Here is a 25,188-nt window from a genome sequence, read left to right as displayed (position 1 = left end):
AGGACAACAGAATATAGTTCCAGATTACTCTTTGAGGAGGAGATTGGACATTGATAGCAAGCCTACAAATCTCACCAAAGGGGCTGTGGCCTCAGGCCACAAACGGTGACCATGGTGCCTGCACATAACCACATCACAGTGTTGATAAGGTAGATGATGTGGACATACACCCAAATATAAGTCAAGGGTATTTTTTACAAAATTATCCCATCACCTTACAGTCAAGTCCTTCCAAAGCCCCTCTCATTTGAGAAACCTTCATAGGTTTTGAAGAAAAAAGTGCTGCCTGGGGAGATGTATTAGTTGAAATGACTTAATAGTGATTGCTTTGCATGCTTACAAAATTCACTTAACAGAGGGGAAAAAAGTGGAAGAGGGAGGAGCCAGGAATGCAAAAACACTTAATCTAGATTTAGCTGTTATTCCTGGAAGTGCACTCTGAAAATTACAGTGTTGGGATCATTAAATAAACATTTGAAAATGATTGTGTTCACTGCCCAGATTATCCAATGTGATGGGCAGTTCCCTTGCATGAGGCCCTGTCAGGGGATGGAAAGGATTGAGGTGTTCTGATTTCTTCTTGTAGGATTCAGTGATTGATACCCAAGGACTCCAGGCAGGGCATGGTCATGCAGCTCTTCTTGAGCCCAGGGACCTCAGCTCCACTGCTTTTCCTACAGGGTAGAGAACAGTAATGCATGATGGACATACAGGCTCTGGTCTAGCTAGAGCTTATGCCTCATTTTCTTTTAGTTTCTGAGGGAGGCTATGACTTTTCTTTGGGGCTTCGCTGGTGGCTCAGACTGTTAAGAATCCTCCTGCAATGTGGGAGAACTGGGTTTGATCCCTGGGTTGGGAAGATCCCCTGGAGGAGGGCATGGCAACCTACTCTAGTATTCTTAACTGGAGAATCCCCAGGGACAGAGGAACCTGGCAGGCTACAGTCTATGGGGTCGCAAAAAGTTGGACATGACCGAGTGACTAATCACAGCATGGTTTCCTTCAGAAAGCAGCTATTCTGGAGTTTTGCTGACTTCTGTTTTCATAAAACCCCTTCCTCAGCCAATAGGGCAGAGAAATTAGCATCCTCTAGTTTCTACTGGTAGTTTGCATTTCTAGGGGCCTTCAAGCTTGGGATATCTGTTTAATGAGATACCTGGAAAGGACTCTTCTGAGATCTTTCTGTTGAAAGTTTTACCCAAAGAGCTACATTTTCAAAGATCTCACAGTCCAGTTGTAAAAAATAAGTACATGAAAAATCAAAATAAATAGAGTCAGTAAATGTTAATTCCAAACAATATTGCAAAAATCATCACAGTACAAAATATTGCTAATTGTAGTCACAAATGGTTAAAGGCATGCTGTAGACAATGATTAAGGCTGCTCAGAAGAAAAAGATGTGTTGGGAGAAGAAAGTCACTTTCATCAGGTGAAACTGCTGCCTTGGGGCACCCAAGGATGTGGGCCTTTACACTGGTCCTCCAGCAGTGTGCCTCCTGCCACAACTTCTCAGAGGACAGTCCTCCTACACTGGGCACAGACAGGCCCCCATGGTTGCTGGAGCAGTTTTAAATGCAATATCTCACATGCACCCAATGTTCATTTACAATAGTCCAGACATGAAAGCAAGCTAAATGTACTTCAACATATGAATGGATAAAGAAGATGTGATACACAAATACACATGTGTGCACATGCGCACATACACCCACACACACTAGAATTCTACTCAGCCATAAAAAGGATGAAATAATGCCATTTGTAGCAAGATAGATGAACATACTAAGGGAAGTAAGTCAGAGAAAGACAAACATCATATGATGTCACATATAAAAAGAAAGTTTCAAGTGAAGTTGCTCAGTCATGTCTGACTCTTTGCAATCCCATGGACTGTAGCCTACCAGGCTTCTCCGTCTGTAGAATTTTCCAGGCAAGAATACTGGAGTGGGTTGCTATCTCCTTCTCCAGAAGATCTTCCCAACCCAAGAATTGAACCTGGGTATCCCACATTGTAGGCAGATGCTTTACTGCCTGAGCCACCAGGGAAGTTAACATGTGGAATCTAAAACATAATGATACAAATGAACTTATTTGCAAAACAGAAACAGATTCACAGACTTTGAAAACAAATGTACGGTTACCAAAATGGAAATATGGTAGCTGGGAGGGATACATTAGGAGTTCGGGATTAACAAATATACACTGCTATATAGACAACAGATAATTAACAAGGACCTACTGTATAGCACTGGCAACTCTTCTCAATATTCTGTAATAACCAAATGAGAAAAGATTCTGAAAAAGAATGGATATATGTATATGTATAAATGAATCACTTTGCTGTACACCTGAGATTGGTACAACATTGCAAATCAAGTATAATATAAAATAAAATTTAAAAATAATAAATGCAGTTTCTCGCTCTGGCTTCCAGACTGAATAACTCTCATGCTTTTGACTTGTACTGTTATGGCTTTGGGGCTTTATGGCTTTTGATTTGGGGCTTATTTCCACTCACTCACCAGTGTGTCTTCAAAAGTTTCTAATATTATATACCTGCCAACTCACTAGTACATGAGCAGAATGCCCAGAGAACTATGTTTCAATGGTCAATGCAGGTGTTTGGTTGTCTTGCAAAGTTTGGTAACATTAAAAATCTTGCGCAGTGCATGATCTATGAATATGATGAAAAGTCCTACAATTAGGAAAAGGACATACTGTTCTCAGAATGTCAAGGCTACCTTGATCTGGCCACAATTTTCATGTATTGTGCCTGATAACGTTTATTTCTGCTGCTTTGCTTGTTTAGCATCATTATCATCAATAAATTTTGCTGCACAGGGTGTGTTTTTTCTATTGTGAAACATTTTTGCACTAATGATGCTTTGAGTAATAATTTTCCAGTAACTAAAATTTCTGTGACTGCAATTATGTGACTGCAATTCAAAGAAATTTCATCCTAATTCCTAGACTTAATTTAAGAGCTAACTAGGCTATGGAGGTTGCAACAGTGAATAAAATTCAATGCCTGCTTTTCTGTCCCTCAGAAAAACAAGCATTAAAACCAAATGGCAGAGGACAAGATGGTGGGGGAGTAGGTGAATGTGGAGCACACCTCTCTCCACGGATACATCAGGAATACACCTTCAGTCACAGAAGACCTTGCAGAACACCAGCTGAGAGCAGGCAGGAGTACCTGACCATGAGAAAAGAATATATAGAACCAGACAAAACTCAGTAGGATGAAGGAAATAGGGGGAAAAGCAGGAGAGTTAGACTGGACCTGCCCTCAGCAGGTGGGGGAAATGAAGTAGTGGTTTGATCCCCACATCTAGGCAATTTTGTAGGACAGAGGAGAAACATTGGAGGCTGAAAGTGAAGCAGCTCATCTGTGACAATCTAAAGGGAATGAGAATCACACAATCAATCCTTGCTGCATGTACCCCAGACAGGGACATGGGCTTCCTAAAAGGAACAGTGACTGGGAGCTGGAGCATAAGGATTGTGGACAGGACAGGGCTGCTGCTGACTTCGGGGAGAAAGCCTGAAGGGATGTGAGGGAAGAGTTTGTGGTGGGAAATGCCTGTGGAGGAAAACCAGGCAGACTTGGAAGCAAGGGATGCTGCTGCATCATGGTTAGGGGGTGGAGCCATCACTTTAGCCACTTTCTTCCCACATACCAGCACCAGCAGCTAAAGGATAGAGAGGCTGGCCCTTTAAGCACCTGAGGTGCCAAACAACAGAGTAAGACCCTAGTTGGGGTGGAGGGGGGGAGCCATTTAAGTGCCTGACACTCCAAACAACATAGAAGGACCCCAGCCAGGGGGCCTTTTAAGTGCCTTAATGGGTGGAGCCCTTTTGAAGGAAGTCTCCATTACTGCCATTAACCCTACCATAGTTTGGTCTCAGGCCAAACTACTGGGAAGGAACACAGCCCCACCCATCAACAGAAAATTGAATTAAAGATTTACTGAGCATGGCCCCACCTATCAGAGCAAGACCTAGATTCCCCACAGCCAGTCCCTCCTATCAGGAAGCTTCTGAAACCTCTTATCCTTATCCATCAGAGGGCAGACAGAATGAAAACCACAATCACATAAAACTAACCAAACTGATCACATGGATCATAGACTTGTCTCTGTCAATCAAACTATGAGCCATGCCATGTAGGGCCACCCAAGATGAATGGCTCATGATGGAGAGTTCTAACAAAACGTGATCCACTGGAGAAGGGAACGGCAAACCACTTCAGTATTCTTGTCTTGAGAACCCCATGAACATGCAAAAAATATGACACTGAAAGATAAACTCCCCAGGTCAGTAGGTGCCCAATATGCTACTGGAGAAGAGCAGAGAAATAGCTCCGGAAAGAATGAAGAGGCTCAGCCAAAGAAAAACAATGCCCAGTTGTGGATGTGACTGGTGATGGAAGTCAAGTCCGATGCTGTAAAGAACAATATTGCATAGGAACCTGGAATGTTAGGTCCATGAATCAAGGTAAATTGGAAGTGGTCAAATAGGAGATGGCAAGAGTGAACACTGACATTTTAGGAATCCCTGAACTAAAACGGACCTGAATGGGCTAATTTAATTCAGATAACCATTACATCTACTACTGTGGGCAAGAATCCCTTAGAAGAAACGGATTAGCCCTCACAGTCAACAAATGAGTCCAAAATGCAGTTCTTGGATAGAATGATCTCCGTTCGTTTTCAAGGCAAACCATTCAACATCACAGTAATCCAAGTCTATGCCCCAACCACTAATGCCAAAGAAGCTGAAGTTGAATGGTTTTATGAAGACCTACATGATCTTCTATAACTAACATCAAGAAAAGATGTCCTTTTCATCATAGGAGACTGGGATTCAAAAGTAGGAAGTTGAGAGATACCTGGAGTAACAAGCAGATTTGGCTTTGGAGTACACAATGAAGCAGGGCAAAGGTTAACAGAGTTTTGCTAACAGAATGCACTGGTCATAACAAACACCCTCTTCTGACAACATAAGAGACGACTCTACACATGGTCATGACCAGATGGTCAATGCCAAAATCAAATTGATTATATTCTTTGCAGCCAAAGATGGAGAAGCTCTATACAGTCAGCAAAAACAACACCAGGAGCTGACTGTGGCTCAGATCATGAACTGCTTATTGCCAAATTCAGACTTAAATTGAAGAAAGTAGGGAAAACCACTAGACCATTCAGGTATGACTTAAGTCAAATCCCTTATGATTATACAGTGGAAGTGACAAATAGATTCAAGGGATTAGATCTGATAGACAGAGTGCCTGATGAACTATGGATGGAGGTTCATAACATTGTACAGGAGGTGGTGTTCAAAACCATCCCCCAGAAGAACAAATGCAAAAAGGCAAAATGGTTGTCTGAGGAGGCCTTGCAAATAGCTGAGAAAAGAAGAGAAGTAAAAGGCAAAGGAGAAAAAGAAAGATATTCCCCACTGAATGCAGAGTTCCAAAGAATAGCAAGGAGAGATAAGAAAGTCTTCCTAAGTGATCAATGCAAAGAAATAGAGGAACACAATAGAATGGGAAAGACTAGAGATCTCTTCAAGAAAATCAGAGATACCAAGGGAACATTTCATGCAAAGATGGGCACAATAAAGGACAGAAATGGTATGGACCTAACAGAAGCAGAAGGTATTTAGAAGAGGTGGCAAGACTACACAGAAGAACTATACAAAAATGATCTTAATGACCCAGATAAACACCATTGGGGTGGGATCTTGTCAGATGGAGTTTTGAGGCAAGCCAGGTAGACCAGAAGGTCCCAAGGAACTCAGTCCTTTAATAAATAGACAGTGGCGGCACCTACTGAGTGTCAGATCCAATTATTAGTGCTATTGTGATATCTCTTACTTTTGTCTTGAAAAGATGAGGTGGCAGTAGGAAGTTTCTAGACTCCTTTGATCAATTTCCCTGATTCACTCAACCTCAGAACCATATGTGGCTGCCACCAGAGGACACTCTCCTCTGCCACTCCAGACTGCAAAGCTTAACCTCAAACCAAGCCCTGTATTACTACAACTTCTGTCTGGTCTAGAGGGGGCTTTCAGAATTGCTGAAAGGGCAAAGCATCAGAAAGGAAATGTATTTCACAGTGAGGGTGAAGTGGCTGTTGTTTCACTCTATTGGTTTGTCTGTTTGTTTTACCCAAACAATATCATCTGTTGGAGAAAACAACCTAAAATATTTAATTTTGTTTACTTCGATTGCTTTAAAGGATTGTTTATGCTTAAGGGCTAACTTGGATGAGGTACCTCCATCTCCAACATCTTTCCTTTGGTAACTAATGAGCTTAGCTTTAGTCACCATGGGATCATGCTTGCTTTTCTTTTTTCAATCAGGGCATTCTCCAATTACTATATATTTGGCAATCAAAATATCCTCCAAATGGCATTTTTAAAAAATCCCAGAAGAACCTTAGTTTTCTGGTCACCTTAGGGACAGAAAACTTTTTATTAAATAGCAATCCATCGAAGGCACAATATTTGCCCAAAATGTGAGACCAGGCTTGTAAAAATCAAGAGGCTTTTGGCTAGTTGGAGCTAAAAGAACTGTGGCTGACATTAGTGAGAAAGAACATTTGAAATTCTCTACAGATTTTTAAAAATCACATTTAAAACCTGCATCCATGACTCGTGTGGGAGAGTCTCTGTCATTTTGCCATTTCAAAGTTGATTAATTTGCTATCAGTTTGACTGAACAGATTTAGAAAGTTGCTTACCTTCTCATTCCTATCTTTTCTGGGTTGAGTACAAGATTTGGAAGTTTGTAAAGGCTGAATAAAATTGTTTTTTTCTTTAGCTTTGCAATTTGTTTCAGCAAAATCGTGAGGCTCAAAGGATGAACTAAGTACTATTTGAGATCATCAATCATTACATTTCAGAAGGAGGGAGGGTGGAGCATGCTCTTCTGTCTAAGGAAATGTGGACCCTCAACCTCGCCACTACTGTAATTTCAGAAAAGCTATTTTTTTTTCTTGCTCCAAGGTTCTTGCTCAGCAATCTGGGGTATATGCTGAGTTGCTGTTCTCCAGGGTCACAGGTGGAGTTTTCAAGGTTCTGTCTCTCCTTTCTCTCTGAAATTGTTTCTTCTTTCTTTCCTTAAACTTCGTCTCTCTCTACATATGACCCTCAAATCAATTTTCCTGCTTCATACTGGTCTTTCCAAGGCATTTCAACAACCTTGTTTGAACTCTCTGTTTGCAGAAAGTTCTGCAGGAGAACAGTAACCAATGCTGTATAGAGATGGAAGATCTGTTTGCAGTGTGCAGTTTGCATAGTGAAAGTTTATGCAGCCTCCCAACTCGTTCCCTTCATAATTTTACCCCAGGAGAACTCTAAAATGAGGCTACAATGATGTTTACTAGGACAACTCAACATCCACACTGCTCAGCAGGGGGCCATTGTGGCCCATCTCAGCAGCTTCTTCTGTTCAAGCCCCAGAAATCCATCTAACTTGTCACTGAAGCGCTGGAACATTGGTCCTCATTGATATTTGTTAAATTATTTCTCAGCTCAGAATTGGAGCTCAGAGATAATTTTCACTAAATTACAAAACAGCTCCTCTGGCATGTCCCTGGATACTGCAGTTTCCACAGCCCATGTGGAGGGTGTGACAAGAGGCATCTGCTGATGTCACTATGAGACAGAGAGACCTAGCCTTGTTAGGCCAACCTGTAGCCTCCCTTTTCCTCTGCCATAGTTATCAGCCATCCTAAAAAGCTGTCACCTTGATTTTCAAAGATAAGTTCAGTTCAGTTGCTCAGTCGTGTCCGACTCTTTGCGACCCCATGAATCGCAGCACTCCAGGCCTCCCTGTCCATCACCAACTCCCGGAGTTTATCCAAACCCATGTCCATCGAGTCGGTGATGCCATCCAACCATCTCATCCTCTTTCGTCCCCTTCTCCTCCTGCCCCCAATCCTTTCCAGCATTAGGGTCCTTTCCAGTGAGTCAACTCTTCACATGAGGTGGCCAAAGTATTGGAGTTTCAGCTTCAACATCAGTTTCAAAGATCATCTTCCCTCAAACGCTCTGATGACCTCTCTCCCTGAGCTTCTGTGTAGGTACTGAGCCTGCAGCAGAGGAGAAAGGCAGGCCCTTTGTGGAGACCTGCCATTGGGTTTCACTCATTCCTGTAACAGGTTTTGACTGAGCACTCAATTGAGAGCAGGCATTGGACAAGCACGGCAGGTACAGGGGCTTAGAGCAAGACTCAGGTCCTAGTCTTCAGTTTCACTGCCATTAGAGAACACTCAATACATAATCACTTAAGTCATTCATAGCTACACTTGTGATAAGCATCAGAAAAGAGAAATGTGTGTTATAGTAAAATAGATTATAGATTGTTTTCCTGGACTGGGGTGGAGGTGAGGTATCCAGAAAGGGTGCTTCAGGGAAATGAGGTTTACATGATGCTAGGAAAGATGGACCTGAGCCAGCCAGAGACCATAACCCTGGGCACAGGGCTCTGCTGTGGGACAAACTTGTAATGTGCTGGGTAATGGAAATTGCATGGCAGAAACAGAGGCCCTTACCAGTCAGTAGGTAGCTATGCAGGCTGTGGGTAAGGCTTTGGAGTAGGCACGGATGGTTTTCTTTTGTTTTCTTACTCCAGTGGAATTGAGAACAGGAGTTGATGGGAAAATTAAGAAGGAACCTCTGGGAGAGAGTATGGTCTCCATGGGAGCTGTAGCTATAAGGACAGCCTAGGAGGGTGTATAGACTGTGCCAGGCCTAGGGTGGATGAGATACAGGGCAGCAGGGTGTCCACACACAGATCACGGTGCCAACTGAGCCCTGAGGTCAGGAACAAACTACACTGGGCAGAGGAAGAGGGGGAAGGCCCGTAGGAGGAAGGCCACCCAATGGGGCACATGAGGAAGGCGAGCAGGACATGGAGGATCAAGGTTCCCCTAATGCCATGGGCCACATTCTCCCGAACACTCTTTCCTCAACTTTTTGAAATATATATATTTCAGTTGCTGAAGTATAAAATTGCTGAAGTAAAATGTGCATTTACATACAAAAATTAAACATAACAGAAAGGAATGAAGTGAAAATAAAAGTCAGCCCTACATCCAACTTCCACTGAAAGGCAGTTTCTTATTTTATTGCTCTAAAGATCTGGTGAGCCTACATTTCTTGATTTAAATACTTGCTGTGACTCTTCATCTAGTCTCTCTCTCCACTTTCTTCCAGTTCTTCATAGTAGTGGCATGGTTTTCAGTTCTCCCACTGGTTACCTTTATAACTTTGTAAGTTATGTGAATCTATTTGTCTGATGGCATCAATTGGACAGTCTCTCTGGTCTGCCTTTCATCTGAGATGTGGAAATATTTTCCCCTGCACTTCCCTCCCACATTTACAACACTTTCACACTTATACTTCTGTTTCTTAGTCCTGAGTCTGTGTTTACTCTAGATGTTGACTGAAAACACAGAAGCAGCTTTCACAGTATCAGAGGGATCTTAATGGCTGTTAGTGCAAACATGAGCAGGCAGTTGGATGCAGAGAGAGAGAATTAGGATTTCCGAACTAATCAATCTGGTAAGTACATAGCATAAACCAAGGTCAAATGAAGTCTCCAAAAAGTGTCGCCCATCTAATCTCTAAAGCAAAGTTTAGCAAACATTTTTTTCTGAAAAGAGCCAAACAGTAACTATTTAGGTTTGGCAAGCCATGTGGTCTGTGTCAGAGCTACTTCCATCTGCTTTTGCAGCATAGAAGGTGTTGTAGAAACTATTGGGTGGGCCAAAAATTTCATTTGGGTTTTTCCATAAGATGTAATCAATACATGATAAAACACAGATGGCTGTGTCCAAAAAAACCTGAAAACAAAACTGTCATCCAAAATAAGCTACAGCCAACCCCTGGTTTAAAGCAACAGTCCTCTAAATTTGGTGAACTTCAGAAACCCCGGGGAGGTTTGCCACTCCCTCCCACCTCCCGCAATAGTTTCTGATTCAGCAAGTCTGGGGTGGGCCTGGAACTTGTTAAAAGTTCCCAAGTGGCACCCCTTGACAATGCTGGTGCATGCTACATTGTTGTTTCTTTGTATTAGAGCATCATCCTCTTGTACATATTTGGTATTTTCCTGGAGTTCCTAAAAGCCTTTTTCTTTTTGCATTTGGAAACTGACTACAGCTTATCACCAAGATTTTCCACCATCATCATCGTGATTTTTATTTTATGCTTTCATGAGTGCTTGCTCAGTTGTGTTTGACTCTTGGTGACTCCATGGACTGTAGACTGCCAGGTTCATGAATCTACTTTTTCCTTCACATAATTGCCTGCAGCACTCCCAGTCTTGCATTTTGCTAGACCAGTTGCTCTCCAAGCCTACTGTTCATTCATCACCTAAGATCATCCTTCACTGTGTCTAGGATGGGGCGCCTCTCTCTCAGGTCCTATGCTTTCCTATATCCTGGATTTACATTAGTCTTATTGCACATCATCAAGGAGTAATTTTTTCACAAAAGATACATGAGATGGTTTCAGAAATCAACCCTGCCAATGCCTAAACTTAGACTTCTAGCCTCCAGAACTGTGAGAAAATAAATTTGTCATCTTTAAGCCACATGTCTGTGATATTTTGTTATGGCAGCCTGAGCTGACTAATTCACAGGAGGAGTAGAGCAGAGAGGAAGCCAGATGAGATTAAAAATACTATCCAGGAGCTAAATAAAACAGGTACAATGAAAAGAAAGCCATGATTCAAGTCTGTGACAATCAGTTTAAATCTAACCTTAACCCAACTGGCCAAGGGACATAGCTGGACCACCAGGGCAAGGGTTGAACAGGGACTGGACATTCCACTAGAACTGAAAGACAAGGCAAGCACTCAGCCCCCCATCAGACAAGGAATAAGCAGAGAATTAAATCCATAGGAATATGTCAAGAATCATTCTGCAGCTGCTGTGAATCTCAAGATATGAATCCAAGTGGAAAGAGGTAAGGCATTTAACAAGCTGATCAGAAAGTTTTTCTGACAGGGCTTAGATCATATAATACTAGTGACATGAGGATAGCCTGATTATTTTAGATATTTTAAATCTATAGTCTTTAAACTTACCTCTATGCCCATCAAAGAATTTGACATCATGGTCGTGATGAAGAAATTACCACCAGTTAGCCAAGTAGTTAGCACTTCTTTAATTCTTCTACTCTCTGCTTTTCATTTTGTGCCATTAGTTCTTCATCCACATAATTAAACAAAAAAAGAGCATATAGAGAAAATGTACTATTTTGTGACTTTTTTTTTTTATCACAGCACACCTGAAGCAAGTATATTGTTTCTGTTGTTTAGTCGCTAAGCTGTGTCCAACTCTTTTGCAACCCGATGGACTATAGCCTGCCAGTGGGTTGCTAGTTCCTTCTCCCAGGGATCTTCTTGACCCAAGGATCAAACCTGAGTCTCCTGCATTGGCAGGCAGATTCTTTGCCACTGAGCCACCAGGGAAGCCTGAAGCAAGTATAAGTGAGCATAAAAGCAAGGCGTCCCAGAGTTTTGCAAGTTTAACTCATTACACTTTTACAGAATGAGTATTCAAAGTTACACTAAAGGAAGAGATTGATTCCAGGCAAGAACAAGGAACCATTGCATTCCAACCCATAATATAAAACCACTGAAGGGGAGAGTCCAGCATGGAATTTCCTTTTTCACCATAAAATTTTCAGATTACCATTTGACTTTCCTTCAGTCAATATAAATGTTCGGTTCTGTCTATTTATAATAGCCAAGACATGGAAGCAACCCAAGTGTCCATTGACAGAGGAATGGATAAAGATGTGCTATATATATATATATATATATATATATATATATATATATATATATGCATGCAGTGGAATATTCCTTAGTCAAAAAAAAGGAATGAAATAATGCCATTTGTAACAGCATGGATGAACCTAGAGGTTATCATGCTAAGTGAAGTATATCAGACAGAGAAAGACAATATCATATAAGTGATATTATATGAAAAAATGATACAAATAAACTTGTTTGCAAGACAGAAATAGACTCACAGACATAGAAAACAAACATGGTTACCAAAGGGAATAAATTAGGAGTTTGGGATTAACAGAAATATGTACTACTGAAGTATAAAATAAACAGAGAAGTACTGTATAACACAGGGAACAATATTCAGTAACCTGTAATAACTTATAATGGAAAAGAATCTGGAAAGAACAAATTCAAATAGATATCTGAATCACTTTGATGTACACCTGAAACTAACACAATATTGAAAATCAACTATACTGCAATAAAAATAAATAAGTAAAGAGACATGCAGTTCTGTGGTAGCTAATGAGTTTTCTTAACTATAAAATGAATAACTGTTTTATTTTGTATATTGATTTCTTTGTGTTTTTGTGGATTCTCTTCAATTATGAGACTGATTTTGGAGAAAATCAAGTTTTGATGTGGCAAAGGAGGTGGTAGTCCCTGAAATGCTTGGCACAACCCAGGGCTTCCCCAGTGCCAGTCTGGGGTAGGCAGCCACATCTCCATCTGGTAACATCCATTCACCTAACCTTGGGCTGCAATAGACAACAAAAAGTTTTGGGGTGGGGGGAAATTGGTATTTTGGGGACTTGGGGAGTTGTGGTTTCTAATTTAACTTGATTATTTTTAGCAAGTAAAATTGAGTTGACCATATATTCTTTTTGTATATAGTTTCCTGGAAACACAAATTGGGGGGCATATTTAAAGATTGATATGGGGCTTCCCTGGTGGCTCAGCAGTAAGAATCTGCCTGCAATACAGGAGACTGCCTGCAATACGGGAGATGAGGATTTGATTTGTGAGTCAGGAAGATCCCCTGGAGAAGAAAATGGCAATCCACTCCAGTATTCTTGCCTGGGAAAATCCCATGGGCAGAGGAGTCTGATGGGATCGCAAAGAGTAGGACACAATTGAGTGACTAAACCGCCACTGTCAAACATAATGTAGAACAAAGAGGTTATTGTTTATTTTACAAAATAATTTCCTTAGGCAAGTATCTCAGCTGGATAATATTTTCCAGTGAGCTTTGTGTTTCTGTGGCTATAACCTTTAAGATGGTTTTAATGAGAAATAGCTAAGAGATAGTGGAACAAAGGACTTGCCATTTCCTGATGAAATAGCATGATTTTCAAAAAGTATTTAAGAAAAACCAATATTATCTAAAGTGATTAGCTGCTCAAACTTCCCATAAATCTGTATTTGAATATATACATATATTCAACTCAAGAACAACATAAAATAAGAAATGCATAAGACAAGGTGTGGGGAAGAAGGTTAGCATAAAGCTAACAGTCATACCTCCACTGGGTACACCATTCTTCCAACACATTGATGTGTTCACCAAGCCAGAAGCTCCATAAATCTTACTGTTCAGGAATTGTTATTGAAGTTTTGTTATGCAGGTATAACTGATGAAATAAATGGCCATCAGGAATTGAACTCAAGTTCAGTATCTCTCCCCAAGGGTTGGGGCTAATAGTTCTAACCCTGTAATAAAGTGTTTAGTTCCTCTGTAAATCAACCCCCATCCCAAAGCTATCACCATCACCCCCCATCTCCACCAAAAATCACCTTATTAATGCAAATTCAGGTCTCACTTTTGGTTGAAAGGGATTTGTTGTGAAAAACCAAATACACTCATCACTCAGGAAATTTCAAGGATTTTAGGGACCCTGTGCTAGGAACTGAAAACAAATATCAAATATGTATGCTTTTGTTATACCACACAATATGTTAGGAAATGTTATATATCTATAGTAATCATTAGGTGATGATATTGATAGAGAGATAGACACACACATCAGTGGAACAGAATAGAGGTCCCAAACACTTACACAATGGGCCCAAATGAGTTTTGAAAGAATCACTAAAGCAGTTCAGTGGAGGAAGGATAGTCTTTTCCACAAATGTTGCTGAAGCAATTGCACATCTACAGCCAAAACAACTTAAATTTCCCAGCCTATAGCTTCCCAGGTGGAACAGTGGTAAAGAATCTGACTGTCAATGCAGGAGATGCAGGTTCACTCCCTGGGGTGGGAAGATCCCCTGGGGGAGAAAATAGCAACCCAGCATGGTATTCTTGCCTGGAAAATTCCATGGACAGAGCACCCTGGTGGGTGACAACAGTCCATGGGGTGGCAAAGAGTCAGATACAACTGATCACACACACACACACACACACACACATATATGGTACAAAGAAAAAATTGGGATATATGTTTAGACAGACTTCTTAGACTTGGTATCAAAAGCATGATTTTTATATAAAAAGAAAAATGATAAGTTGGACCTCATCAAAACTATTGCTCTATGAAAGGCAATGAGAAAAGGATGAAAAGCTGGGAGAACATATACACAATCCATATATCTATCAAATGACTTGTGTTTATAATATATAAATAATCCTCAAAAGTCAACAGTGAAAATAACAATCCGATGAGAAAAGGTGCAAAAGACATTTTACTAAACAGGATATTCAGAAGACAAGTAAGCACCTGAAAAGATATTCTTATCATTAACCATTCAGTTCAGTTCAGTCGCTCAGTCGTGTCCAACTCTTTGCGACCCCATGAATTGCAGCACGCCAGGCCTCCCTGTCCATCACCAACTCCCAGAGTCTACCCAAACCCATGTCCATTGAGTCGGTGATGCCATCCAACCATCTCATCCTCTGTCGTCCCCTTCTCCTCCCGCCCCCAATCCTACCCAGCATTAGGGTCTTTTCCAACGAGTCAACTCTTCACATGAGGTGGCCAAAGTATTGGAGTTTCAGCTTCAACATCAGTCCTTCCAATGAACACCCAGGATTGATCTCCTTTAGGATGGATTGATTGGATCTCCTTGCAGTCCAAGGAACTCTCAAGAGTCTTCTCCAACACCACAGTTCAAAAGCATCAATTCTGCGGTGCTCAGCTTTCTTCACCGTCCAAATCTCACATCGATACATGACCACTGGAAAAACCATAGCCTTGACTAGACGGACTTTTGTTGGCAAAGTAATGTCTCTGCTTTTCAATATGCTATCTAGGTTGGCCATAACCTTCCTTCCAAGGAGTAAGTGTCTTTTAATTTCATGGCTGCAATCACCATCAGCAATGATTTTGGAGCCCAAAAAAACAAAGTCTGACACTGTTTCCACTGTTTCCCCATCTATTTCCCATGAAGTGATGGGACCAGATGCCATGATCTTAGTTTTCTGAACGTTGAGCTTTAAGCCAACTTTTTTACTCTCCTCTTTCACTTTCATCAAGAGGCTCTTTAGTTCTTCCTCACTTTCTGCCGTAAGGGTGGTGTCATCCGCATATCTGAGGTTATTGATATTTCTCCCGGCAATCTTGATTTCAGCTTGTGTTTCTTCCAGCCCAGCGTTTCTCATGATGTACTCTGCATATAAGTTAAATAAGCAGGGTGACAATACACAGCCTTGACGTACTCCTTTTCCTATTTGGAACCAGTCTGTTGTTCCATGTCCAGTTCTAGGGAAATGTAAATTCTGATTACAATGTAATAGAACTACATACTTATCTGACTCTTTGTGACCCCATGGACTATACAGTTCATGGAATTCTCCAGGTCAGAATACTGGAGTGGGTAGCCTTTCCCTTCTCCAGGGTATCTTCCCAACCCAGGAATCAACCCAGGGTCTCCTGTATTGCAAGTGGATTCTTTACCAACTGAGCTATCAGGGAAGTGCACACACTGATCAGAATGGTATAAAACCAAAAACAAACAAATAAGCAAATCACAGCAATGATAACACCAAATACTGGCAAGAATGAAGAGTAACTGGATCACTTACACATTGCTGGTAGAAATGTAAAATGATACAGTGGCACAGTCACTCTGGAGAAGAGTACAGAAGCTTCTTACAAAATATTTATGATATATTTATTATACAACCCAGCAATTACACTCTTGGACACTTATCCCAGAGCAATAAAAATATATATCACAGGAAAACCTGTATATAAATGTTCATAGTAGTTCTATTAATAATTACTAGCACTGGAAATGACTCATGTGTCCCTTAGGAGGTAAATGGTTAAATTATGGTCCATCCATAGCTTGGAAAACTTTCAGCAATAAAGAGGAACAAATTATTTTTATAGTAAAAAAAAACTTGGTTGAATCTCAAGGAGATTGTGTTGAATAAAAATAAAAAGAAACAATCTCAAAAGGCTATATACTATATAATTCCATTAATAAAGCATCCTTGAAATGACAAAAGTCACAGGTAACAGTTTAGTGGTTGCATGGGCTGGGGACAGAGAGAGAGGACTGTGGCTACAAAGGCTAATATACCTGTTTTGTGTCTTGACTGTATCACACATATTTGTGAATGACTAAGGTAAAGTTATGTAGAACTCAATATCCACAAACAGACAAGTAAGTGCATTAAAATATATAAAATCTGAACAAGTTTGTTTGCTTACATAAATGCCCATCTCCTGTTTGTGACATCAAAGCTTTGGTCATACAAGAAGTTATCACTGAGGAATTGGGTGAAGGATATACAAAATCCCTATTATTTCTTAGACCTGCACATGAATCAATAAGTATCTCAAACTAAGACGTTAAAAAATACGTAAAATTATCATATTCTGGGTCCAAGTCTGCCACTAAAACTAGGTGGTGACTTAGAAGTTGTCTCTGGAACAGAGGATGAGAAGCATAGCTGGGCCTCTGCGTACAGAGCCATGCTCACGGGAATAAATTATCCCAAAAACTCATGGATAGGGTGCAGGAAAGAAAACCTGGGGCTTTAAAAGTGCTTGTGTAAGAGATTTTGATAGTTGACATTTTAATAAATGCATTTCAGTAATTGTTATAAGAAGGGGAAAAAAGAGAAAGAGAGAGAAGGAGGGGGAGTGAGGAAGGAAGGAAAGGAAAAAGGAAGAAAGGAGAAAGAAAACATACTAGAAAAATTACCATTTTGTAAACTTTCAGTAAAATAAGTTATTAAGACAAAGATCATCGAGGGAGGCTGAAAAGCACTAGAGGCAATGTGAGGAATGACATAGTCTTATGTATCCATAACAGCACCTCGCGGAGTGCTTGCTATTAAGAAAGGGAAAAGCGTACCTTCCTGTTGGAACATGCAGGTTGTTACACTTAGCTACATGATCACATTTGTATAGCACTAACAGAGATTTCCTAACATTATATGCCTTATGATATGATGTGAAATACACAGAAGTTGTACTCTTGTCAAAGATCTTTAGTCTAAATCTAAACAAGTTTTGAATCTAATTTCCAAAGTACATGAAGTCTGGAAAATAAAAGAATCAACCATACAAATTCAGAATATGGAATATTCTGTAAACTCGGTTTCTTAATAGATCAATATCATGAAAAAAAGAAAATAAATCACTATTGTAAAAAATCAGTATTGTGAAGAAAGAAAAAAATCCCCATTGAGGTATACTCAGGAAATAGAGGTCAGTGGACACAAATTTGAGTTCTCCCTCTGACTCACTCTAGCTCACCAGAGTAGAGTTGTCTGATTTTTTTTTTTGCAGCTACTGTCAGGAGACATCAATACATTTCCTGGTTCTACTGCTCAGTGTGGGGTTTACACTTGTAGGTCCCACAAAACTGACCAACAGAGGAGAGGTCTCAAACAGCTACCACCCCCAGGGCACAGTAACTCGGGACCCAGGAACTCAGTCTTTCTGGCAAAGAGGGCTATTAGCTCATCATGTTAGCTGCAGTCTGAGGGGCATGGTTCCAGTTAAATACACATTTAAGGGCTTACTGTAAACCCTACCAGAGACCTTAGAAGGTGGGTGTCATATTCATGCTCTCCCTCTGGAGTGGTCCAGAGTGCCCATATCTCTCAGAGGGAACGTTTCACACATGTCTGGTGCCCTAGTTTTTATGTCTGGGGCCCTGATGTTGGTGGCTGTCACCGAGGGGATGCCCCTTGAATGCCTGGCTGTGGTGGCTAGTGGGGCTTGTGTTCCTGAATCCCACAGGACTGCAACAGTCAGAGAGAGAGTTCTCAGTAGGCTGCCACACCTAAGGCACTGAATGGCAGCAGACATATCCCCACACTCTCTGTAGAATATTTGCTTGTCCTGGAGCTTCAGCCTCCGGGGTATCTAGAGGTACACATATCTAGAGTCTTACAGAGATGTTCTCAGGGGTCATGAACCAGGAGATACAATTGCTCTCTCCCTCTGCCTCATGACAGCTCACCCAGAAAGGAGATTACACACTGATCTAGAGCCTCAATATTTGTGATTGCCACCCAGGGAACAACTTCAGATTGCCTGGTTCGGTGCCCAACCGGGCTTACACTTGCAGTCCCACAGGACTGTACGTATTTCCATACTTTATTTAGAGTCAGTTTCATGTTACACACTCAGAGAGCAATAGCGTGCTGGTGGTCAAACAGTACTTGGGAACAAGGTTGAGAGAATTTTCCCTGCCTGTTCACAGCAGTTCTGTTGGGGCAGCTCCTCCCGCTCATGCCAGAATTCAGCGTTGTATAGGAAGCTTTGCTGTGAGAACTGACAACCCTAAAATCTCAGGCTTACACCAGCAAACAGTAATCCCCACTCCTGTTACATGATGTTTGCATATGGGCTGCAGGTCTGACCGACATGTCGCTAGGGCTTTAGGATCCAGGCTGAAGGAGATAGTCCCTGGTGGGAAATGCCATGCTGGTGGGAGAGGGAATGTTCTCCATGGACCTGGCACTCTGTTCCCGCTCTTCTCATTTTACCAGCAAAGTAGGTGCCTTGGGGCAGGCACCTGTTGCCACCTGTGGGGATGCTGACCCAACCTGGGAATGGGGAGGAGAGCTGGGAAGGATGACACAGTCTACCACAACCTGAGGCCACTTTCTGCTGAACAAATCCTCACTCAGTGATCCCAGTTTAAAAGATGTGGCAGAATTTCTCTCTTGGAATCCTAATTCCTCTCTGATAGATGTTGCTGTTTCCTTGCCAGGTTGCTGTCAAGAGGACTGACCCTCTGACCCTAAGTTCAGTGACTCCAGCCCCTCGTCCACAACCTCTCTCTGGCTGATGTCCCTGATGCAGACGTCTTGCCTGGAGGGCTGAGCCTTTCAACATCCTAACTGCTTATCCCATTCTCCACCTGCTTTTGGAGAACCCCTGTAACCTGGTGTCAGGTCCTCTCCCCATGTCAGTTCTCCATCACGGTGTTGGGCTACCAGGTACTGATTTCTGTCTGGATACAGGATGTTCTGTTCAGCAGTCTGGACTTCTTCCAGCAGTGACAGCTGGACCACTGCTCTTGTGCCCTCCTACTCAGCTACTGGCCAACCAGCCTCACCCTCCAGAGCCAGCTGGTCCATGGCAGTTGAGTAATGAAAAATGACCCTCTCTTTTGCTTCTCAACTTGTCAAGTAGCTTTCTATTAATTTTGTGTAGCAGGTTTGACTTTTAATCCACATCCTTAGGTGTTAATGAAATAAAACTTACACATGGCTTTCAGTACCATGTTTTTGGGCTCTACATAGGAGGGAAATTGCTAGTTGCAGGGATGTACTTCTGTTCAAACTTGGCATACTGCAGAATAGTTTTCCAAAGTGGTGGTGCTAATTTATACTTGTAACAGCAACAGAATGCAGTTTTTCACAGCCTTGAAATTTTAGCCATCATTATGGGTATTTAGTATCATCTTTTGGTTGGTTTCCTGTACATATGCTGATGACTAACAATGTTGAGCAACTATTATTTATCAACCAATCATTCTAAAACCTCCCCTTTGAGAAGTGGTTGCTCAAATATCTTCCCAATTTTTTAATTGCATCTTTTTCTTACTAATTTGTAGAAGCACATTATATAATCTAGAGAAGGGACCTTTCTCTGTTGTGTGTGCCTGGCATACTTGTTCCCAAGCTGTGACTTACATTTTCATTATTTTAGTGCTATATTTCAGTGAAGATATGTTCACAGCTTTAGTGTAATCTGATTCTTCAATCTTTTTAATGTTCAAAGATTTGGTGTAGTGTTTAAGAAGTATTCTTCTATACCTATGTCACTATATACTCCATTAGAATATAGTCTAAAAAGTTTATTTACTTTTCACATGTAGTTTTAAATTCCATGTGGAAATTGTTTGGGTGTGCATGTGTGTGTTTGTGTATAAGCCGTGAAATAAGGATCAATTTTCATTTTTAATTGATTTATCACTATTACTAATATGACTATTATTTATGCATTGCTATATACTAATAACAAATTAACAGAAAGAAAATTAAGAAAATATCCCATTAACAATTGCATAAAAATAAAATTGGCATAGCTACTATGAAAAATAGAAAAACATTTCATAAAAAATTAAATATATAACTATCGTAGGATCTAGAAAACCCAGTTCTGGGTATATAAGTGAAGGAAATTAACTCAGTATCTCAAAGAGATATTTTTGTTGCAGTATTATTTACAATAGCCAAGATATAGATACAAAGCAAGTGTCTGTGGACAGATGAATGGATAAAGTAAATGTGATATATATTTTATATATCATTGTATATGTGTATCTACTCATGGCCGCTCCAGCGAAGTGCAGCCACTGCTCCTGACCTTGGACATGGGGTATCTCTTCACCACTGCTCCAACAAAGCACAGCCGCCGCTCCTGACCTTGGATGTGGGCTATCTTCTCACGGCCGCTCGTGCCAGCAAAGGTCCGTCTTGTCAAGGCTATGGTTTTTCCAGTAGTCATGTATGAATGTGAGAGTTGGACTATAAAGAAAGCTGAACGCTGAAGAATTGATGCTTTTGAACTGTGTGGTATTGGAGAAGACTCTTGAGAGTCCCTTGGACTGCAAGGAGATCAAACCAGTCCCTTCTAAAGGAAATCAGTCCTGAATATTCATTGGAAGGACTGATGTTGAAGCTGAAGCTCCAATACTTTGGCCACCTGATGCAAAGAACCGACTCATTTGAAAAGACCCTGATGCTGGGAAAGACTGAAGGGGGGAGGAGAAGGAGACGACAGAGGATGAGATAGATGGATGGCATCACTGACTCAATGGACATGAGTTTGAGTAAATTCTGGGAGTTGGTGATGGACAGGGAGGCCTGGCATGCTGCAGTCCATGGGATCGCAAAGAGTCAGACATGACTGAGCGACTGAACTGAACTGATATATGTGTATATATATGTGTGTGTTTGTATGATTGATATAATAATGAAATATTATTCAGTGATACGAAGGAGGAAAGTTCCACCATTTGTGATAACGTGGATGAAACTTGAGGTCATTATCTTAAGTGAAATATGCCAAAGACAAATATCAGTTACTTGTGGAATATAAAAAAATCCTTCAAACTTAAAGAAACAGAGTGCTGAATGTTGGATGTTGGTTGTCAGGAATTAGATGGTGGGAGAAATAGTAGGATATTGGTCAAGGAGCACAAACTTTCAGAACTAGTTCTAAGGATATAATGTACAGCATGGTGACTACAATTAATAATACTGTAATTGTGTACTCAAAATTTTCTGAGAGTAGATCTTAAGCATACTCACCATGGGGAAAAAAGAAAATAACTCTGTGAGGTGACTTATGTGTTAATTTCATTGTGGCAATCCTTTCATAATGTATTCATATATCAAATAATGCCATTTAAATATGGCAACCCACTCCAGTATTCTTGCCTGGAAAATGCTATGGACAGAGTAGCCTGGCTACAGTCCATGGGGTCACAAAAGTTGGACACGACTTAGTGACTAAACCCCCACCACCACTATTTAAATATATACGATTTTATTTGTCACTAGTGTCTGTGCATGCTAAACTACTTCAGTAGCAACCAACTCTTTGCAACCCTAGGCACCATAGCCCACTAGGCTCCTCTGTCCATGGGATTTTCCAGGCAAGAATACTGGAGCGGGTTGCCATGCTCTCCTCCAAGAGAGCTTCCTGACCAAGGGATGAAACCACATCTTTTATGTTTCCTGCACTGGCAGGCAGGTTCTTTACCACTAGTGCCACTTGAGAAGCCCATTTGTCACTTATACTTCAGTAAATCTAGAAATAAATTTAAAAATAAAATTGAAAAGGGAAAAGAACACTCTAGATTAAAGAGATGTAATAGCAAAATGTAATACATGAACATAGATTGTTTTCTGGTTTTAATGAAAGTTGTAAAAGTCATTTTTAAAGCAACTGAAATTTTGAATATGGACTGTGTATTAGATAGTATTAGAGACTCACCTTGAATTTTCTTATCTTTGATTATGAGACTATGTCATTGAGATTGTCTAATAGCTTAGCAAGATAAAAATACAATGTTACTGCTGCTAAGTCACTTCAGTTGTGTCCAACTCTGTGCAACCCCATGGACTGCAGCCCATCAGGCTCCCCCATCCCTGGGATTCTCCAGGCAAGAGTACTGGAGTGGGGTGCCATTGCCTTCTCCAAAAAATACAATACATAACAAAAAATTACAATTGTTGATTCTCCAATATATTATTGAATCACTATGCTGTACAACAGAAATTAACACATATTATAAATCAACTATACTTCAATTTTAAAAGAAAGAAAAGATGAGTAAGAAAGGAGAAGCATTTTAGGTTTGGGAAGTCAAAATGACAAATATAAGAAATAATGTTGGGGGAAGACTTGCTTAGAAGACTGCAAACTCCAAGGAAGTCATCAGGTGGTTTTTGCTAGTAATGAGGACTCAACCACTTTTAGTCTTTCTGAAGCCAAGTATGGACAAGACAAAATCAGTCAGTAAGAGCTCTTCACCAGTCTCAGAGACATTTTCTGACCTGGACCTGGATATAGATGCTTTTTGAATAGATTTCATGGGGGAAGAGAGCTGGGTGCTTACTAAATGCCAGGCCTTGTGCATAGCATTTTTCCATGGATTATCGCATTTACTCATCACAACAATCCTCTGGGTTGAAAATGTAGTGGATTTTCTATTAGGATTGTTGAAAAGAAGAGTCATGTCAAAGAGCTTAGGTGCTTTGAGAACCAAGAAATGGTAGCAGGAAGTGAAATAATGGAAAGTGTCTTTCTTAAGAAGAGAGTTAAGATTCAAAAATGGATTCATTTTTGGACATGTAGCTAATTGAAGAGTTAGAGTCCTTAATACAGAATGCCTTAAGAAATTGAACTTTTCTAGTGACCTCATGGATTCAATTTTGGCTTTACAAGTGTTGACAGTTTAAGTGACTCAAGAAAGCTTGTAAGGATTATGACACCCATTCTTTCTACAAAAAAAAAAAAAAGGATTAGAACAATGAAAATTTAGAAAATTATCCCTTTTCATTAAGTTTAAATTTCTTAAGTTCATATTCAGTTTTGACCAAATAATACTAATATGTGCATGGCCTGTCTGTGATGCAAACAGGGAAAACTCAGCAGGCAGAAATGAATGCTGTAACTCCTGAAAAACCTGAATTAATATCACATGTATTCCCTGATGTTCTTGTAGATCGAGAATACATGTGTGGGTAAAGAATACGAACAAACACTTCCTAAAAGTTAGGCAGAACTTTCTAGTTCTACATAGTGTCAAGTAATCTTTCCTAGTTATCTGAAAGTTACAACAGCTAATGACAGTATGAAATGGAGAAGAAATCTAGTAGCTACAGTCTCTGGAGATGGAATATAATTTTCTAATTTGTGTGATATTTGAAAACTCAAGTACTACAAATCTTGAACTAAATGAGAAAATTAATTTTACTGACCCTTTTGAAATGAAAAAAAATGAAAATCTCCCGAAAGATTATGTGCGATTTCAGATAGACAGAATAATTTATAAGTAAAGATGAACAAGAAACAGAAACTATTCTAACAGTCTGGAGTATTTTGTCATCTGGGGTCAGTAGAAAAGACAAAACCGTGATGTTGACTGTCATGACAGGGATGGCCAATCTCTCATCAGAGATTGTCTGGAATTGCCGTTACCTGCTGAAATGGCTTTTCAGCTCAATGAAGTATTTGGCTCTGTTGGTATTGATTCAGGATCTGTAACAGTTGAGGACAACGTGCTTCATATTGATCTGAGTTTGAAAAAAAGTGGCTCATAAAAAATTAAGAGAATCTGTGATGGTTGGACAGGCTTTTTTAGTAAAGAATTCCCTTTTTGTCTATTTTGTAACCTTCCTCTTAAACAATATTTTCCACATTATATACTATAATTCCATTACATTTCATTTTGAGAAAGAATTAACTTTTACCAGTTAACAGCTTGCTGATTTTTCTTCCTTTTTTCAGCTTTTTAAAAATTATTTTTCTTCCAGTTTCATTGAGATATAATTGACATACATCACTGTGTAAGTATAAGGTGTACAACATAATGACTTACATACATTATGAAATGATTATCACAATAAGTTCAGTGAACATCTGTCATCTCATGTAGATACAAAATTAAAGAAATAAAAGAAAAATTTTGTCCATGTGATAGAATTCTTAGAATTTATTCTCTTAACTACTTCCATATATAACATACAGCAATGTTAATCATATTTATCATGTTGTACATTACATTTCTAGTATTATTTACTTTATAACTAAAAGTTTGTACTTTTCAACTGACTTCATCCATTCCTCCCACTCCCCCAGCCACCCCACATCCCCTGACCAGACTTCTGGTAACTACAGATCTGCCCTCTTTTTCTATGAGTTTGTTTGTATAATTTTTTTTTGAAATATAATTGACATATAATACTATATTAATTCCAGTTACATCTTTTTAGGTTACTTCCAGACAGGCCAAATTATATAATTGGTGATAGAATCCAATGTGATTGTTGATATTTTTCGAAGCTAAAAAAAAGAAAATGAGTTTTCTACTCCTGAAGTTAAAGACTGCAATGCTGATTAAGTTTTAAAAGCAGGTACCAAATGATGCAGGAGAACTCTGTAAGTGGAGAAATTGTATTTGTTTATATTGACTATGAATAATTTGCCTATAACTATGCAAGACAAAATAAATTCTAGACAAGAGTAAATATAAAGGCCTTTACCAATGCAACCCTGGTTTGCCAGTTCTCTGCCTCTTATTTGTGTTAAAAGCATCAAGGACAGGAAGTATCCTGTAACAAGCTAATCTGAGACCCTTTCCTGGTTGAGGATATTGATCCTGACAATCCTGAACAAACATTATCTCAGAGTACAGACAACCAGATTACTGAAAAATTTAGCAGCTCCTGA

General features: G+C 40.1%; 1 long non-coding RNA gene across 1 annotated transcript in view; it reads right to left on the bottom strand.

Moving 5' to 3' along the window:
- Positions 1 to 16,447, bottom strand: part of LOC145528338 (uncharacterized) — a 38,088-nt gene extending 21,641 nt beyond the window's left edge. Inside the window, exons 1-3 of the long non-coding RNA XR_014070303.1 lie at positions 16,337 to 16,447; positions 11,099 to 11,219; positions 2,240 to 2,295 (exon numbers count right to left, since the gene is read on the bottom strand). This is a non-coding gene — a long non-coding RNA (uncharacterized LOC145528338). The remainder of the gene's footprint in view (positions 1 to 2,239; positions 2,296 to 11,098; positions 11,220 to 16,336) is intronic.
- Between the last annotated feature and the right edge of the window lie 8,741 nt (positions 16,448 to 25,188).

This window comes from Giraffa tippelskirchi, chromosome 12, assembly GCF_054371585.1.
Source record: "Giraffa tippelskirchi isolate mGirTip1 chromosome 12, T2T-mGirTip1v1.2.pri, whole genome shotgun sequence".
NCBI lineage: Eukaryota > Metazoa > Chordata > Mammalia > Artiodactyla > Giraffidae > Giraffa > Giraffa tippelskirchi.
Note: the sequence above shows the minus strand (reverse complement) of the source record. Positions and strands in the feature narration are given on the sequence as shown.